Source organism: Phasianus colchicus, chromosome 23 (assembly GCF_987193195.1).
Source record: "Phasianus colchicus chromosome 23, bPhaCol1.hap1.1, whole genome shotgun sequence".
In the NCBI taxonomy this organism is placed as follows: Eukaryota; Metazoa; Chordata; class Aves; order Galliformes; family Phasianidae; genus Phasianus; species Phasianus colchicus.
The window spans coordinates 4,428,043-4,444,959 of record NC_143458.1 but is presented as its reverse complement, the minus strand read 5'-3'; the positions used below and the strand labels follow the sequence as shown (position 1 = coordinate 4,444,959).

Here is a 16,917-nt window from a genome sequence, read left to right as displayed (position 1 = left end):
GTGCTGTCTTGGGTCTTGCAGCACACCTTCATCGTGCTCTTCCTCATGCAGGGCAGCCCATCACCAAGGCCCTGGTGCTCATTTTCACACTTCCTTTCACCCTGCAGCATCCTGGACTTTTGTAGCCTCCTCGTCAGCCATTCAGCTCATCTTCTCTGATTTTTGTATTGTTACAGTCAAGACATTGATTTTGAAAGGGAGGAAGAAGATTTAATATGAAGAATTATGTGTTTATTTAAGTTTATGTTCTGTTACACAAGGCTGAATCGCGCAGATGTTGCTGAGGTAAAGCATGGACTTTCCCATTGTAGGGTAAATAACAGCATGTGAACTCACCTCCCATAAGATCAAAATTGCTTTAACAGGCTTTGAGAGCTTTCTGATAGGTCCTTAATCACAGCAATTTATCAATAGGTGTTTACATTTCCCCTTCATTTTTATTATTAGCAGGTGGCACAGGAATATAAACCATTCATATCAAGGAGAACAACTCCACCACATCCTCCAGTAGAAGATAAGCACAGTTAAGTATTACTGTTCCAATGCTTCAGCATACATCAAAACAAGCTACCAACCCCATCCCCAAAGCTTCACACAGTACTTCTTCGTGTGTCTGTGATTATTAGTTCCATTACTCAGCTCCTCCTCACACCACTCCCTTCTGCATCACACAAAATGTTATTTAATACCACTTAAAAACATTCTTAGATTGGTGCTTGTAACATTTTATTTGAATAACGTTGGTTTGTGACTCTTGACAAAGCACATTAGAACAGGAAGAGGAAAAGGAACAGATGAGAAGCCTTATTTCGTGTTGCCTCCGTGGATACTTTTGCACTGACAGCATTAGAAAAAAGCACACAGACGTACTACCTGAAAGGCTGTTACACTTCTCTTGTGAAAGCTTACTTATTTGACTCAACAGACAACTTTAAAGGCATGCATGCACGTGTCAGAGCACTCACAGGCTCGCTCTGTTCATACAGCTACAAAAACCAAGTTGTTCTGCAGCTGGCCATAGGGAACAAGAGGTGCACAGCCCAAGCTGCTGGCTGAGAAGTACTCATCCTTTGCTTTGCCCACTGTCAAGACCTGGTAAAATACAAGCTCACTGCCACCTGGAAGCAGATCTGTTACAACCTTACAGCTACAGATGGATTTCATATCCCCAAGCAGGTCCCAGTCACCTACCAGTGAACTGCAGCTGAATCCCCCAATATGGCAATCCACCAAAAGCCTGTGGGCATCGTGAGGATGCAGTGTATTTATCAGCTCCCAGTGCCCAAGCCATTTCTCAGCCTCTCCATTCAGTGTGTACACGTGTACTGAATTTAATACTGTGACATCCCAGAACCTGCCTGAAATGGAGCTATTTGGAGCTATTTCTTTCTTTGTAGCTGCTCATCACATCCCACTGCTAACCTTGGCCTGGGCTTGACCTGTCTGCCCGTCATGAGCTTAATTGAGCCATCTATTCATGCTAGTAGGGAACAGGATTCTGCATTTTATATCAAATGTAGTTTGTATCAACACAGGTAAGCGAAACTAGCTCACTTAAGACTGAGCTGGCAGGTAATAAATCCTATCATCTAGAGAACTGCCCTGTTTTTGTTATGCCATCCCTATTCCTCATTATAGCAATACACTCTAGAAGAGAAGCATTTTGTACAGGCATGCAGGACAGCTGAGTGTGGCTATAACTCACATTGAGCACGAGATGCTTGGAAGCCTCCACTGACTGAAGGAAAAAGGCAGCAGTGAAAGGTGACCGTGTCTTTACACCATAGACAAGATGCTTTTTTGCTTCAGAGACCTTAAATCACATCCCCCTCCTTAATCTGTACTGGACTGAGTAAAAATGGGGTTAGCAAAAAGATAGATCAAACAGCTTGAGACAACAGCATCATAAGTGAAAGCAGATGAAAAAATAATGAAGCTGCTTTCAACCCGAGTGAAACTTCAGAGGGGAGAGAGCACAGGTTTAGAAAAGCTTTGAAGAATCATGTTGCAAACATCTCAGTTTCCTTTTCAAGTGCGAATTTCAAAACAGTCTGAACCTCAATTAGAGAGCAAGGCATTTCCACCTTATTACAGTTCTGGCCAAGGACTTTGTTCTGTCACTACAGCCTCAGAGCACAGTAACTGCAGGAGAGCTACGCTACCTCTGCTTTTAGGATGAGGTCTTTTTGCCCAGCACAACTTTTAACCCAAAGAGATCCCTCAAGTTTAGTTAGAGCATTACAAAAAATTACTTCAGTGATAATTGGATGACATCCAGGTTATAAACTCAGGTTACAGAACGCCAGTTACAGAGCTCAGCTTTCTTCGGTTCCTGCATTTGTCTTCATTTTACTGAGACTACCTGCATCTTTCAAATAACTTCATTTGTGTTAAAGTTGCAAGACCTGTAGAATTATCCGTGTCTTGAGCAAGTCTTGGTAGTACAGGGCTCTATGCATCCAGGTACCTCACTGATGCTACGTAATACTGCACATGAAATACTCGTTTTAAACTCATTATGTCACCAGATCATAACAGACAGCTTCTGGCAAGGTAACAGTTTCCTAAAAGGGGGTTACATTTCATATATACATGGACCAGAGTCAGTCTGGTTAAGATATGCATCTGCTAGGAGTAGATGTATCAAGCCACAGGAGATCATCCAGCACGGGGAAAAGATGTCCATCTCCAAGTAAGGCCATTTCCAGTTAAATACATGAATATCTGCTGTTGTCCATTAACTAGTCCATGATGCAGTGTACAGAAGGACAGTTTTTATAAGCAGTTTCATCCCCCATCTCCAACACAGAGGACTTGCTCTTGGATCACTTTTATAGTCTTTTGCTTGCATCTGGAGATGCCTGGGAGTACTGACAGGTTCCCTTAGCCAGCTCTTTGGCAGTATCCTGGAAATCCTCAGTCTTTGAAGGATGTGTTGCAGCAGTTTCTGGAACTTCTTTTTGCACCCGCTTGGATGTTTTTTTGTAAACCACAACGAAGGGCTCCTTACTGAGTTGCACTCCCATGTTCACAGGTACCCTGCAGGGAAGCAGTGCACGTCTCCTGCTCAGCAGCAGTGAGCTTCTTGCTGTCTCAGGAGCAGCCAGCAGGCCTGTATAAAAAGGGAGAGTTAAAAGTCACTTTAGATGCATTTATCCTTGGGGCGTAGTGGACAACAGTTTTCATTCACTAACTGCTCAGAGATCCTATATTATCCTAATGATTATATTGCAGAGAGCTGACTCAGTATAGCCAGGATAGCCCCATAATTGAGAAGAAAAACCACCTCTGGAGAACAATTGCAAATACCTATCAAGATCATCCTAATATAAGTGAGTGATGCTGGCAGCAACACAGACCACAACCTATCACTGCAGCTTCTCAATCTGTTAGGAGAGTATACATCCTACTGCTGACAATAACAAAAGTGCAAAATACAGTTGGGCTGTGTCTCCTCCCCAGTTACAGATGCCTTACTGATGGTTGCCCATCAGCAGTTGTTCATTCACTGTAGCATTTCATGATGCCAAGTCAGGCTTCAGAGTACCCCTGTGTGTTACAGAGCTCACTTTGTATAGGATTCCTAGCATAATGTGAATGGTTATATCTGTTAGTTACTCTTACAGCTCTCAAGTTTGCTCTTAGTTTCCAAACCCAATAAAATCACATCTGTAATCAAGCAGAACATCACAGCAGGCTATTAATTTAGGAGATAAAGCCTGTAACGCTGTTCAGCATCCCAGGCCAACTGCCATGTGAATGCAAGGCCAATAAGTGATATATCCTGGCTATAATTTCAGCTTAGCTCCTTCATATTCACCACCCTGCACGATTATGCAACTTCCAGGCACCATGCTGTGACCCAAAGGTAATTGAGGTGCATCCTCAGGGAGGAAAGGGCTTCTGTGGCAGAGCACAGAGGCTGAAGATGGACACAATACCAAGTCAGGTAGTAAGCTGGCCCCAAGGTTCAAACTTTTCTCCTCTTAACAGCTGTGAAATGTCAATTCTGCACATAGCAGAACCAGTAGGGCTGCAGAGAAGCGTTCTCCATCAATTAAGCTTGTTTAAGTAGCTAGTAGAAAGGGAGGTCATTACAAGATAACAAGCCTCAGACCAGGATTAACATGACTAAAGCAGCATTTGGAAATAACTGCTTACAGTTCTGGATTTGGGGTGAAAAGCTGCAGACTTCTTGGAAAGGAAATAAGCGCTATCTTGACCTTCAGTTGTCACAAACAGCGTGAGCATCAGTTGACAGTGCCATATGAGCTCACCTGCACCTTACTGCTTTCATTTCTGGGCTGAGGGTGAGCGCCTGCATGCCATGAATACAACCTGGCCAAGTACATGAGCTACACTTTTCATTACATCCCTCTTTTCTGCAACACGACACAGACGTGTCCCTAAGCACATCTCCCTTCTCCTCTCAGATTACTGAGGGACAGACTTTCACCGAACCACTACATTCCAATTTGAGATGGGAATAGAAATAAAGAGAAACCCTAGAACCAGTGAGCACACAAGCACTCTGCATTCCAGTCTCAGCATAAAAATCACAGCATCCTCCTATTAGGTTTTTAGGACTCAAGCGTTAGTGCTCAAATGCATTAAGTTTAAGACCCTGCACCTCATGCAGGGTCAGAACCTCCCTTCCCTTTGTCCATTTCACCCAAATGAGAGAACTTGTTAGAGAACATTGGATACTCCATACCTAAATCAGGACAGCAGCTGCTTACAGAAGCTACAGAAAGTCCCCTGGAGAGCAGCTACACATCTAAAGATTGCATTTATACGAGCAGGTAACTTGCAGCAACACAACCATCATCCCAGGTAGCCCCTAATCCAATCAGGTCACAAGAACACCACGAGCAGATTTTGTTTGCTTTGCTTTTCCCTGACTACAATTATTACTCTCAAATTATTATAGCACACAACGCTTCATCAATGATTGATGGCTAAAGAGACCTCTATGGAACAAACTGAATTACACCAGTAAATATAAAATAAACAACAAAGAGTAAACATCAGGACCTTTGAATTGCTTGAGTCCTGACCTGGTTACTCTTCACTTACAATTATGCTGAAAAATGCATTGTTTGTAATGTTTCTGTATCTTACAGCTGCCTCATGTTGTATTAGTGAATAAGAAGCTCACTTAAGTGAAATCTGGGTTTAATTAAAGGCACCATCAAAACTCATCAATGCCCAAACATCGCACAGCATGCATACCTAAAGCTATCATATTGCTAGAGCTAAGAAACTGTATAAAACCCAAATAAAGGCCCTTTCATCACTGTGAGAAAAGCAGCAAAAAAAATCAGAAAGCATTACTAACATGAATCAAACGCAAAAAAATAGAAGTGCCAGAAACATCTCTGCAGCAAGACCAGCATTCACAAGGCAACATCATGAATTTGCTGATAGAACATACCAGCAAAACCCAAAGCTCAGAGCCTTCTGCTGCAGCACTGATTGCACCTCCTACACTCCAGGTGCTGATTTCAGTGACTAAAGGGGCCACAGCTGTGCCTCAAAAAGCAGAGCAGCCCCACAGGTGCTGCTGCTCAGCATCAACCCCACAAAGCACAGGTGGCACTGCTGCTCTCACTTATTTGTAGCCATGCAGGGGGTGGGTATTTATAGTGCCCTCTCTGGGAGCAGTGTTTGCAGGTGGATGTGGGGTGAGAAGTTGCTTAGGAGCCTCCGAAGGAGGAGGGCTGTTTGTGTCTGGGCTTTAGTGTTTTAATTTTTTTCCTACTTAAGTTTGTAGTATTGTTTTTTGCTTTCTAGATCTGAGAGCAGGGGAATAGAAGGCCTTCTATGATGGAGTGACAGCATGAGTGGACAAGGGAATGGTGGTTGATGTCACTTACCTGGATTTGAGCAAGGCCTTTGACATGGTCCCCCACCACATCCTTATCTCCAAACTGGAGGGATGTGGATTTGATGGGAGGACCACTCAATGGATAAGAAACTGGTTGAAAGGCCGCAGACAGAGGGTGGTCATCAGTGGCTCCATGTCCAGGTGGAGGCTGGTAACAGGTGATGTCTGCCAGGGGTCTGTCTTGGGACCGGTGCTCTTTAACACCTTTATCAGTGACATTGATGATGGAATTGAGTGCACCCTCAGCAAGTTTGACATCAAGCTGAATGGAGCAGTCGACACGGTTGAAGGACGGGATGCCATTCAGAGGGACCTCGAGAGGCTGGAAAGGTGGGCTGGGTGAACCTGATGAGGTTCAACACGGCAAAGTGCAGAGTTTTGCACTTGGGCCGGAGGAATCCCAGGCATCCATACAGACTGGAAGGAGCGGGCCTTGAGAGCAGCCCTGTGGAAAAGGACCTGGGGGTCCTGGTAGATGAAAAACTTAATATGAGCCAGCAGTGTGCCCTTGTGGCTCAGAAGGCAAATGGTATCCTGGGCTCCATCAGAAGAGGGGTGGCCAGCAGGGACAGGGAGGTGATTGTTCCCCTCTACTCTGCTCTTGTGAGGCCCCATCTGGAATACTGCGTCCAGGTCTGGAGCCCCCAGTGCAAAAAAGACAGAGAGAAAGAACTTTGCATGAAGGCAGAGTATAAAACCCTAACAAAGAACTGTAAGTATTTTAAAGATTTCTACTTTTGCTTAAAGCTGTTGGTGGTGGAGTTGCATGAAAATGCAGGAAGGGAGTCTGGAGAAAGAGAAGAGGCTTACTGGGACAAAATGTTGTGGAACTGGGGAAGATCAGTGACCTACTGCCTTGTTTGTGAGAATCTGATGTAGTGCAGTGCATATTGGGAGGATGGAAGGCTGAATGTAACCGAGACATGGGTTTTGATACTTAAAATTGATAGGTGCTGTGGTGGTGGTAATAGTTTGTTATCAGCATTATCTGAGACAGTAACTTTTTACAGTTTGACTTTTTTTGCTATTCTTTGCATTTATGTGTCTCAAAAAGCTTGGCTCAGGTCTCTACTTGTAATGAGGCTGAGGTGTGATGCTTTAAAACATGGCTTCTCCTCTTGGTTCATGCAGCCTCAGTGCCATGGAGTAGCTGTCTAAAACAGCTCATAAAGCAGATTTGCCATGTATGTGTTTATGTGACATGATTACCCAGCTGAGTTAGGATCTGAGATCAGAGGTTTTGCCATTATAACACTCCCTGCTCTACGTGTATTCCATAACTGAGGTTTATTTAGTGGAAGCTGAAAGCCCTTTTCTGTTCTGACTTTGAAATGGCCATTAAAATGTATGCCCACGTGAAACTTAGTGCTTCTGTGAGCCTCAGGTGTTTGTGCTTAGCACTACAGTGTGCAGACACAGAGCATTATGCAACGTAAGCAGTTGCTCTCTGAAAAAGAAGCAATTGATGTATCCAAAAGAGACCTTGCATTTAATTAACATATGCTGGTCAAGCCATACATCAACTTGAGAAATCAATACAGCCTGCAGGATAAGATGCTAGTGCTGTGCTTAAGCTAGCAAGAAAAATTGGGCTTCATCTTAAAGCTGTTGATGGTGTGTTCCTAGGCTGATGTAAGTAAATGTGGCAAACTGTTATGCTCTTACTCTGCAGAACCTGATTCCATCATTTTCCAGCTGTAAGGCTTTGGGAAATGAGCTGCTAACAGGTGTGAATGGATTAAAACTGAGGAGCTGCTGGTTGAGCTATAGGAGGAGGAGTGGTGAGGGATGGCTTGCTGCTGAATGGGATATGTTGGGTGCTGGGGATTGCTAAGGATGGGTGTCTGTACAGGTAAGAAATGGGGTATGAGGTGCTTTACTAAAGGTATTTTGTTCTGATGAACAGCAAAACTATATCAATAACTGAACACAAAGGGTATGCTGTGATGTATGAAGTACATAGAAAAAAAACCTTTTCAGTGCACCCCCAGTTGCTTTTCCTTAGGAGGTGAAGGGAGCACAGGGGGAGGTCCTATCACTAATGGAAAACATCAGCTGTGAGTGTTCAGCTCCTAATTGCACTGGCAACTGGAGCTCAGGAAGAAGTGTTGTTACTGAGGAGTCAGTTGCTCTTTGCACACAATCCAGGAAGCGCGTTATTTCTCAGGACGTGGGTAGGAGTGTCCTCTCAAGGGTGTTAAGGAGCAAATCAGCTGCTGTGTGAGAGCAGTAGATGGGTGCAGTGGGTTACATGTCGTCTACAACTGCACTGAATATTAAACTTCTGACAGCTGAATCTTTGGATGTGGCTCAGGTGAGAGTGCATCAATATGGAGGTCCTTGCACACTCAGAGCAGCCCTTTCTTTTCGACTGCTTTCGTGCAGTGGGGGGGTTTTGGTTTTGTCACAAATTAATGGCTGTGGGGCTGGCAGGATCCTTGACTCTTGCTGAAGAGCTGCAGCCTTTTCCTAGGACACGATTGTTATTCTGTGCCCCAGGCTGGAGCAGAACAGCAATACCAAAATCACTGTTAGCTCAAGGTTTAAGTGGAGGACTGGGAGGTGACTGACCACAAAACTGCATATCTGGTGCTAAATACTCCAAGAGCTGCTGAGCCATTGTAGAAATGATTTTATGTTTATCTTACCACTGATGATAACATAATAGAGCAATTACTGGGCAAAGTGTACACTGGAGAGCAGTTACAACTATGTAGAAACATTGTCTTAATACGTACTCCTTCATGCTTGCAGGGACAGGAGCTGGTCTGCTGAGAAACCTGGCGAGAAGCATCACTTATGGATGCTGTGCTACAGAGGAAGGTAGGCAGCAGTCCTTAAGAGGACTTTCAGCTACATGTGGGGTACAGTAAAACATAAAAACTGCTGGCTGTGGTAATGAAGGGCTGCCCAGTTTAACTTGATGGAGGCTTTTCTCATGCTGATTCAAGGTGGTAGGCATAGCTTCAGCTTGCCTCTTATCCTCCCTTTCTCCTCATCTGAATTGTGGAGTTGTTTCTTTGTAAATTAAACAAGGGTGAGGCTGTTGCTGTTAATGTATTTGCACGACTTGCTTTCAGAAATGTCAGTTCCTACTTCCACCTGCTGACTTCTGTTCTGAGATAGTGTACAGCCTGTAACAAACACCCTTGTGGTGCAAAAACGATGCGCTTAGGTTGCATAATGTAGCAGCATTGTTTCTAGGCTGAGGAAGTACAGAGAGCAGGTTCTTTTTTAGAAAGATGCTTTCTTGGATAAAGATTTTCAGGATCAGGATGCAACTGATTGCATTTTGTAGGGATACAGTTGAAAATACCTGAGATGCTCTCAGCCATGCTGAAAGCACCTAATGCTTTGTATATGACTGGGGAAACTCCTTATCAGAGATGTAAACCAACTGGTAATAGTGCTTTCAGAAGCCTCCAAACAAAATGCTTTAGACTATTAGTAATTTGTCTTTCAGGTGTCCTGTATGAGTCAGAATTTCGATACTTCAATTAGAATTCAGGTCTCTAAATTCAAGTCCTCCAAGCAACAGTAAAGAACAGGGCTCGTATGGCAGAATTGCAGCTGTGAATGGAACTGATTCATTGAAATGAATGTTGCATAAAAATACGGCATTTATTGCTTGGCTGTTGAAGGACATTCCTGTACAGACCTACATTCTCCTTCAAGGCACTTCAGACCTAAATGTGCACAAATATGGGGACCGTATACCTTAAGCAGTCGCTGCTTCACTAAGTGCACTGTATACTTTATTCATCTGAGTAGTAATTGAGGCTTGGACTGCTTTTACAGTGTTGAGTAATAAAACAACCATGATGTACAATAATGCTGGAGAGCTCCAAGGAGGCTCATTTACATGATAGCAGGGGGAATGGTCTTGCAAGGAATAAGAATTAAGAGGTTGGTTTTGTGCAAGGTGGTGTTTCCTTCAGATGAAGCCTGACATGAAGGAAGTTGGGGGGGGGGGGGGGGGAAGGTATAAAAAGCCATTTAAAATTCTGAGCCTGTTCTTTCATCTGAAATAGAGAAGATAAATTAAATCTGCCCTGATGCCTCTTGGGGTAATGCAGGAACAATAGAACAGGAGTTTTTCTGTTACCACATGAGAGATCAGCCTCTGTCTTGAAGGTAAAAGGAAAGATCTGATGTGTGTATGTGCTTAAATGCTTCAGTTTTTGAAGTCGGTCTCCCTTTCAATACGTGGGATAATGTTTGTCCTTGGACTGTTTTGCCCTATATTTAGTTTTTGAGGCAAGACTTCTGCTTTTCCTACTTTTTCCTGTACTCTGGTTTGCTTTAGAACAGGATGAGTTCCACCTGCTATGCAGTTTGAGGGGCCTCATTAGTTCTCTAGTCCCTCAGTAGGCTTTGTCATCTGTAGCATGGCTGAGATTGGAGTCTCAAAGCAAGAGGAAGGATGTGTTGTATTGGTGCCGAAGGGGAACTGTTCTGTCTGAGCTCGTCTGCGTTGCACTGCTGAAAAGCTGAGCACTAAACATGAAAAGCTGATTGTGAAACATATCGGTAGACGTTGATGAATGGTGTAAGAAGAGCCTTTGGGAAGAGTGGTGCCTTCCTGGAGAGAAATAGACAAGATGACTGTTTTCTCTTGAACTGAAGAGAATGATGGATGTTATCCTGCTGACCCTTCTGTTATCACCATTGAGATGATGTATATGTTAATTGTGCCTTAAAACATTGATGAACACAGCTCTGGCCCAGGGTGGTTACAAGTACTCCAAGTTTCATTTAAAACTGGGGGGGAGAGAGGCTATTTACAGCTGCGGACTTCCCACGAGTCTTATAGAAAATGATTTGTAACAGTGCTGACATGGCTTCTGTTTCTGACAGCAGAGATCCCAGCAATGGGCCTCCTTAGCTGACGTTAGCCTCTGTGAATGCTCCCAGAGGTATGCTGAGAAACTCCCAGCGTCTGCTTCACCATTTGTAAGGCATGCCAGGATTCTGTGTGAGAGATACTACTGGAAAGCAAAGTAGTATTATTGTTGTCATAAAGCTGACACGAGGACATCTGTGCATCCTGGGGGAATGCACTGTATGAGCACAAAGTGACTTGGTAGCCTTCCCACCCTTAAAAGGCAGCAGCTTTTATAGCTGTACAATCCTTGTTTATAAAATATATTGATCCAGCAGCATCATAATCTAGAGGTGTAACTTCTCTCATTAGACAGTGACTGCAAGTTGCTGTAGCAATTTAATACAATTAGTGAATACAGGAAATGGTGCCTGGTCTGGCAAGGGGCTGGTTGAAAGGCTTGTATGGATGTATCATAATGATGGAGGATTGTGTGCTTGAATCAGGGCTGCTTTCCATGTGCACTTTACCTTGTGTCTGCTGAGTTTGTTTTACCTGGAGGAATCCACCTTTGCTGGTGTGTGAGGCTGGAGATAAGATATGATTGTGATGGCTGGCATCTCAGAGCTCTCCTTTGAGAAAGCTCTGTTCAGGTCCACTGCAGCCTCCTAATATCAGAAAAGATGCCTGAGGAATTCTGCCACTGCTTCTTTCAAAACTGTCCTTGAACCAAGAGGCTGTTTCGTGTTGGAGTCACTAAATTCTTAGAATGAGAGGCCACTTTCTCATGCCAGCTGCTGCAATACCTTTTCATGCTGTTGCTCTCCCCTTGTTGAAAGGGGGAGAGAGCAAGCTCAAGCTTACAGATGGCCAAGGTGTTCTGTCTCCTCAGCAGATAGGCAGTGATGCAGTCATGTGTGCAAATGCTCTAGCAGCTTAGTGACTTTATTCATCATTTTTTACAGCTGCTTGTCACCCATAACAAATTTACATCATTGTCATCCTTTCAATTTTCCTAGTAGTAGGAAAGCAAGCAGCTCAAGGTAAGAGAGGACAACTGTCTCATATTCACAGCAAGCTGCTGTGGAGGGGAAGGGGAAGATTTTGGTCACCTCACCTGTTTCTGTTGCCTGGTTTTAGCTATAACCCAGTCAAAAGTTAGCAACTTTGTACAGTGTAATTCTGCAATTTGTACTCTGCTCTGGTGGTACTAATGGCTGCTTGCCAGGCAACTTGCATTACTGATTCTAGTGCATGTTATGATGCATGTTAATGTGCCTGGTGTGGCAAGCACTTGTCTCCATGGGAGAAAGTGAGGGGAATGTGGAAGGTCTGCTAAAATGAATAAAACAACATGGGTAATGCTATGCAGAAAGAATTTATCTTTTAGCTTGGGCTGCAATATATGTAGAGTGGCCATGTAGGTTAAAGTAGCCCTGTTCCATCATCAGCTTTGTACAGCTAGGAATACATATGGATGTAAGTCTTAAGATGGGTCAGAACTGATTCAGCTGCTGACATTGTGACACTGGATTTACAAATGCAAACAGTGACAAGGTTTATCCAAGATCCAAGTAGTCTGTGCCAGGAGGTGCTGGTTCATCTTTGTTTGCTGGCAGCTGGGAAGAATGCTACATGAGTTAAGTTCAGCTTGCTGGCACTGTAGGTATTCATGCCTTGTCTTCCTTGCCTCTGTGCATGAAATACTTTGTGCTGCTGTCAAAGCCCTTCTGAAGCCATAGATGCATTTGAATCTTTGTTATATCTGTTAACTCAGATGCTGTTTTGCTATGACTTGTGTTGCTCACTGCATGCTCCAGCTGATACTTAAGTTATTCTTGCTGGCTTCAATTTTCAGTCCACTTAAAACCAGCTGTGAGTGAGGTGTTCTGTTGGGTGCTTTCTGTGTACCTTCAGGTGTGTGGAAACTTCATGTTGCCTTTGAGAGGGTCAGAATCAAAAGGGAGGAGGAAGGTAAGGACTTGGTTTTGAGTTGCTTCTTTTCTGGAGCAGGCCTGACTTAAGCCAGGATTCTTTGTTGAAGCCTTGCATGTGTTCATTTAGATCTGGAAGAATTAATAAGCTTTTTATTAGAGGGCGAGGAGTGGTTTTGCAGAAATTGGTAGCATTGTCTGTTGAAGTGCTCATAAAATGTTGCACGATCAGAAAAGCCATTCTCATTGTTAGCTAGGTCAAGTGATTGCAAGCATTTTCCAGGCATAAATGAAAAACTGCAGAAGCTACACCTCCATTATTATTCACCCATACCCGTCCTTCCTTCTGCTCACCACGTAATGGTCTGGTAAGCAGGACAGCAGCATCCTAGAAAGAAGGCACAGTCATCCCAGCCCTCTATTCTTTCTGCTCTGCTGAAGTTTCTATTAATAGATGGGATGGTGGCTCCTGTTCTCTTGTTCTCTTATTAGTGAGGTTTTTAGTTTTCAGCAGAGCTGGCTGATGTGCTCATTGGACCTTGAAGGATTTGCTCCATGACAGATACAAGATATGAGTACAAATGCAGGACATGCTTTAAATTCATAGAGGAATTCTCATGGGGATGCTGGTGGAAAAACAGCTCAAGATACATTGGTGTCCCTGACTCACATATCAGAGGGACAGCCTTTCTCAGAGCATTCTTGCTAGGATGCAATAGTTATCCAGTGCTTCATGCAGCAGGGATGATCCTGTCCTCATTCTTCCAGTGCCAATGGAGAAGCCTGCTGTTTGAGACCAGAGCAGCAGAAATGGTGAAGCCCTGTTCCAAAAACCAAGGCTAAAGGATGACTTGTGGTTTGTTTCTTTCTATGGAAGGGGGGGAGGAAGAGTTGTTCAATATGAGTAGAAATTAATGTGAGCACTTAAAGGTGCTGATCTTGATCCAAGGATCATAAAACATTATCTGAAGGTGAATTTGTAATACTGATTTAAAGCTAGCTGAGGAACTAGATGTAACATACCATCTGAGTGAAAGTACTGATAATAGCAGTAGGTATGGAGTGAGGTTAAGGACTGGCATGTTTTGTCAGAACACTTAAGCCTCGTGCACTACTTCTCATGTGCCCAATCCTGCTCAGAGCAGTTAAGGAGTTAGGAAAACAGTGGTTTAGGTGAAAATTGGCATAAACTCTCTCCACTTGAAGGCTTCTGTTTAGGAATCTAAGATTTAAATTGCCCATCTCTTGCTTTCGCTTCTCCTCAAATGATTCACATCTTATTCTGATCTGTATTGATTTGTGCATTCTAGTAGAGAATGGCTTAAAATATATGTGTGGCTGAAAGGAGAACTGCAGCAGAATGAGTTTGGTTTTATTTGGACTAAGTGAAGAAACTGTTTTGAGGCAAATGAGTTGGTTGCTATGTGGATGGCTCTGCTAGTTCTGTTATCAGCAGGTTGGGGGGGAGTGCTGGCCCACAGACGAGTAGATAAACAGCCTCTTACCAGCCTGTTTTCTTCAGAGGTGGACAACTTGTGTTTTTCCTCCTGTTTTGTGTTAAGTTTACATGTTTACATGTTGCATGCTTTTCACAAGCACATCTCCTGCAGGGTAAGAGGATTATAGATGGAGATGCTTAGAAATCTTCTTAACCTGCTTAGAGGATATCAAGTAAGTGCAGTCTCAGATTCAGCATTGTTTTGTACTTTCTTACCTGCCTCAAGTAGAGAGCTTTATAGACCTGGGATTTCTTGGATGCTGAGGCTCTTGAAGCTTTGTTTTGGACAATAGGTTACTGGTGAGCAAAGTTCACGTACTCCAGATGAGAAATGAAGAGCTCAGTAGGTCTGTTCTATGAGACTCTATGTGTTTTCTATGGTTTAACTTGCTGAGTGTAAGTTTTCCTCCTGCTCTGATTTGAGTTCTAAGTTACAGTTAACCTCAGTAAAAATTACTCGGGAAGAAAACCAAACCCAACACTTATTTTGTTCTAAATCTACAGGATGCTGTGGATTAATAGTTCAGACTACAGACAGAGGTTTATCTCAGTAATAACCTTAGTTCAGCTGCAACCTGCTGTCAAGCTTTTGAGAAATAATAGGGCAGGAAAAGTATGGCCATCCAGAAAGTACTGAAGTGTTGACTCCAGCTGTGACACTTCTGCTTAGGTTGTTCACTTTCTTGCTTTTGGCTTAAGATATGAATCAATGCATGTGTTTCCAGCCTTCAAGTATGGCACAAATTAAGGAATACTTTTGCAGAAGTGGATGGAGAACAAAGTGCTCTATAAATTTTTAAAACTGTATTTTGAGCTATCCAAATGATCATTATAATGCATTATTCAGTCAGAAAGGAGTGCTTTGCAAGATCGGTGAAATATATCTTCATTGTAAGTGCATCTGTTGTTCCTTGCAAATGATTAGCTGTTGCTGAGTTGTAAATTTTGCTCTTTTGTGTATGGCTAAGATTTTTTTTTTTCCTAATTAAGGACTGACAATAAGATAGCTGCACCTAATATAGATAGGTCTCTTAGTCACTTGTGTTTACGGGGTCATAAATGCAGCTGACAACTTAAAACAGCGCTGTTGTTTTGTTGTGGCAGAGCCTGCAGTCCTACACGTGTGCTTGAGTGTCATCATTCTGCAGGCTGAACTGATGGGTGATGGCACCAGGCTTGGACAAAGAGTGGGAGATGGCTTGCTTTTACAACTGGCCAATGTTTCTCACTGTCTTTTGGAAATGGGAAGGTTGGCAGCAGCACTGAGGAATGGTTCTGTTGCTGAAGCAAAGAGCTGCAAAACCCCAAAGGTCAGCTGTTTCCCACTTGTATCCCTGGAAAGCAAAGAAGTCTCTGCCTCCAGAAATAACAGGGAGGCTGCAATAGGAACTGCATTGTTTCTGGCTGGCTTCTGATTTTGAAAAGTGAATAAATTTTCTTGAAGTATTTGAAAAGTGTTGGATTTCGGTAACCTCTCCAGCCTATGAAATTCTAATACTTTTTCAAAGAATATGGTAACTTTGTAGTGGGCTTTGAGATGTGACAGCTTGTGTACTTCACCATGGAAATGTGAACAAAACAAAAAGCTTGTCTTGTTTAGATTTGAGACAGCAGTATCTAACTGTGAAGGAGAAACTTCATGGAGCATGAGAGGACCTGGAGGAGTAAAACTTTCAGCTTCTGAGGGTGAGGTTTACTTTAGGTTTGAGTGCATGTTGTGTAACAGGCATGAAGTGGGATGGTGGTGCTTGTTTGGCAGCCCATGTGCTTGTGCACCCATTCATCCATCAGCATGAAGCTTGCTGAGAGAACTCACCTGAAGTGAGAAGTGCAAGCAGTGGAATCCAAAGCTCCTTGTCTGTGAGATGGGGCAGGTGTGCATTTGTGTTCTGTGCTGAGGAATAATTCAGTGGTAGCTCAAAATTGAGTTAGAAGGGGCTTCGTTCCATGTGGCCACAAGACTACATTGTACAAATGTCTTTTCTGCTGTCAGACTCCTTTTGCTGCTGAGAGCATCGCTCAAAACTTGTCTGAGCAGGGAAGGAAAGCTGAGTTTTAAGCATCTCAGCTGGGATGACAACTGGAGTGTTTAGATAGTAGCTGCACAGCACAAATGCCTATGAGCACTTGGAGATCTCTGCAGGACTAATTTATTTCTGAGCTAGTGAAAAGGCTTTTAAAGGTACTAGCTGTCAACAAATAAGCAGATAGCTAACAAAATAGGCTGCTATAGGAGGTAACCGTGTTGCTTACTCCCTAAGGCTAACCTTTAGGAATGTGAAAATCTGTTTTGCACTCCAGGACAATAAGCAGCAAGGCCAGCTGTTGCACTTGAGTTGCCTTTTTTGCTTATAGCTGGGCCTTTTTGTTTGCACTTGGAAGTGGAACAGCTGGGAGGAAGCTTACTGTAAGCTCTTCCATATTGTTTCTATGGAAACTGTTAGCTTTCCAGTAGGTTTTCAGTGGGTGCAAGCTGTGGGTGCATCTGAGTAATTGTTGCATTGGACACTTCTGAACCTTATGCCTGGACACCAGTAGATCTCCAAAATGGTTTCCTAGGTGATGGCATTTTCCATGCTGGCGACAGGAATAGGTGTGTTAGCAGTGCTTTCTGTATCTTATTGCTGATGATGGAGTACCAGCTTAGGTCTTTGGACCATAGGTGCCTGTCTGGGACTTTGTCATAAATGGGAATGTGTTGGTCTGAGGCTGATAAATCCTAAGTGGGTGGCTGGGCAGCATGGGATGAGAGAAGCAGTGCTAAGGCCACGTGCAT

At 43.4% G+C, this 16,917-nt stretch overlaps 1 protein-coding gene and 1 long non-coding RNA gene across 32 annotated transcripts in view; one reads left to right on the top strand and one right to left on the bottom strand.

Moving 5' to 3' along the window:
* Nucleotides 1-16,917, top strand: part of LOC116233000 (uncharacterized) — a 194,376-nt gene that overhangs the window by 47,332 nt on the left and 130,127 nt on the right. For 30 of the 31 annotated variants that reach the window (XM_090123724.1, XM_090123726.1, XM_090123746.1 and 27 more), the window contains exon 3: nucleotides 8,642-8,710. The gene's annotated coding sequence lies outside the window, so the exon portion shown is untranslated. Of the gene's footprint in view, nucleotides 1-7,574; nucleotides 7,740-8,641; nucleotides 8,711-16,917 lie in introns of those variants that run through there. The other variant, XM_090123736.1, reaches the window with a different exon arrangement.
* Nucleotides 217-5,598, bottom strand: LOC116233089 (uncharacterized). Its single transcript, XR_004167885.2, has 2 exons — nucleotides 5,435-5,598; nucleotides 217-3,112 (listed from the first exon to the last, which is right to left on the bottom strand). It is a non-coding gene; the product is annotated as an uncharacterized LOC116233089 (long non-coding RNA).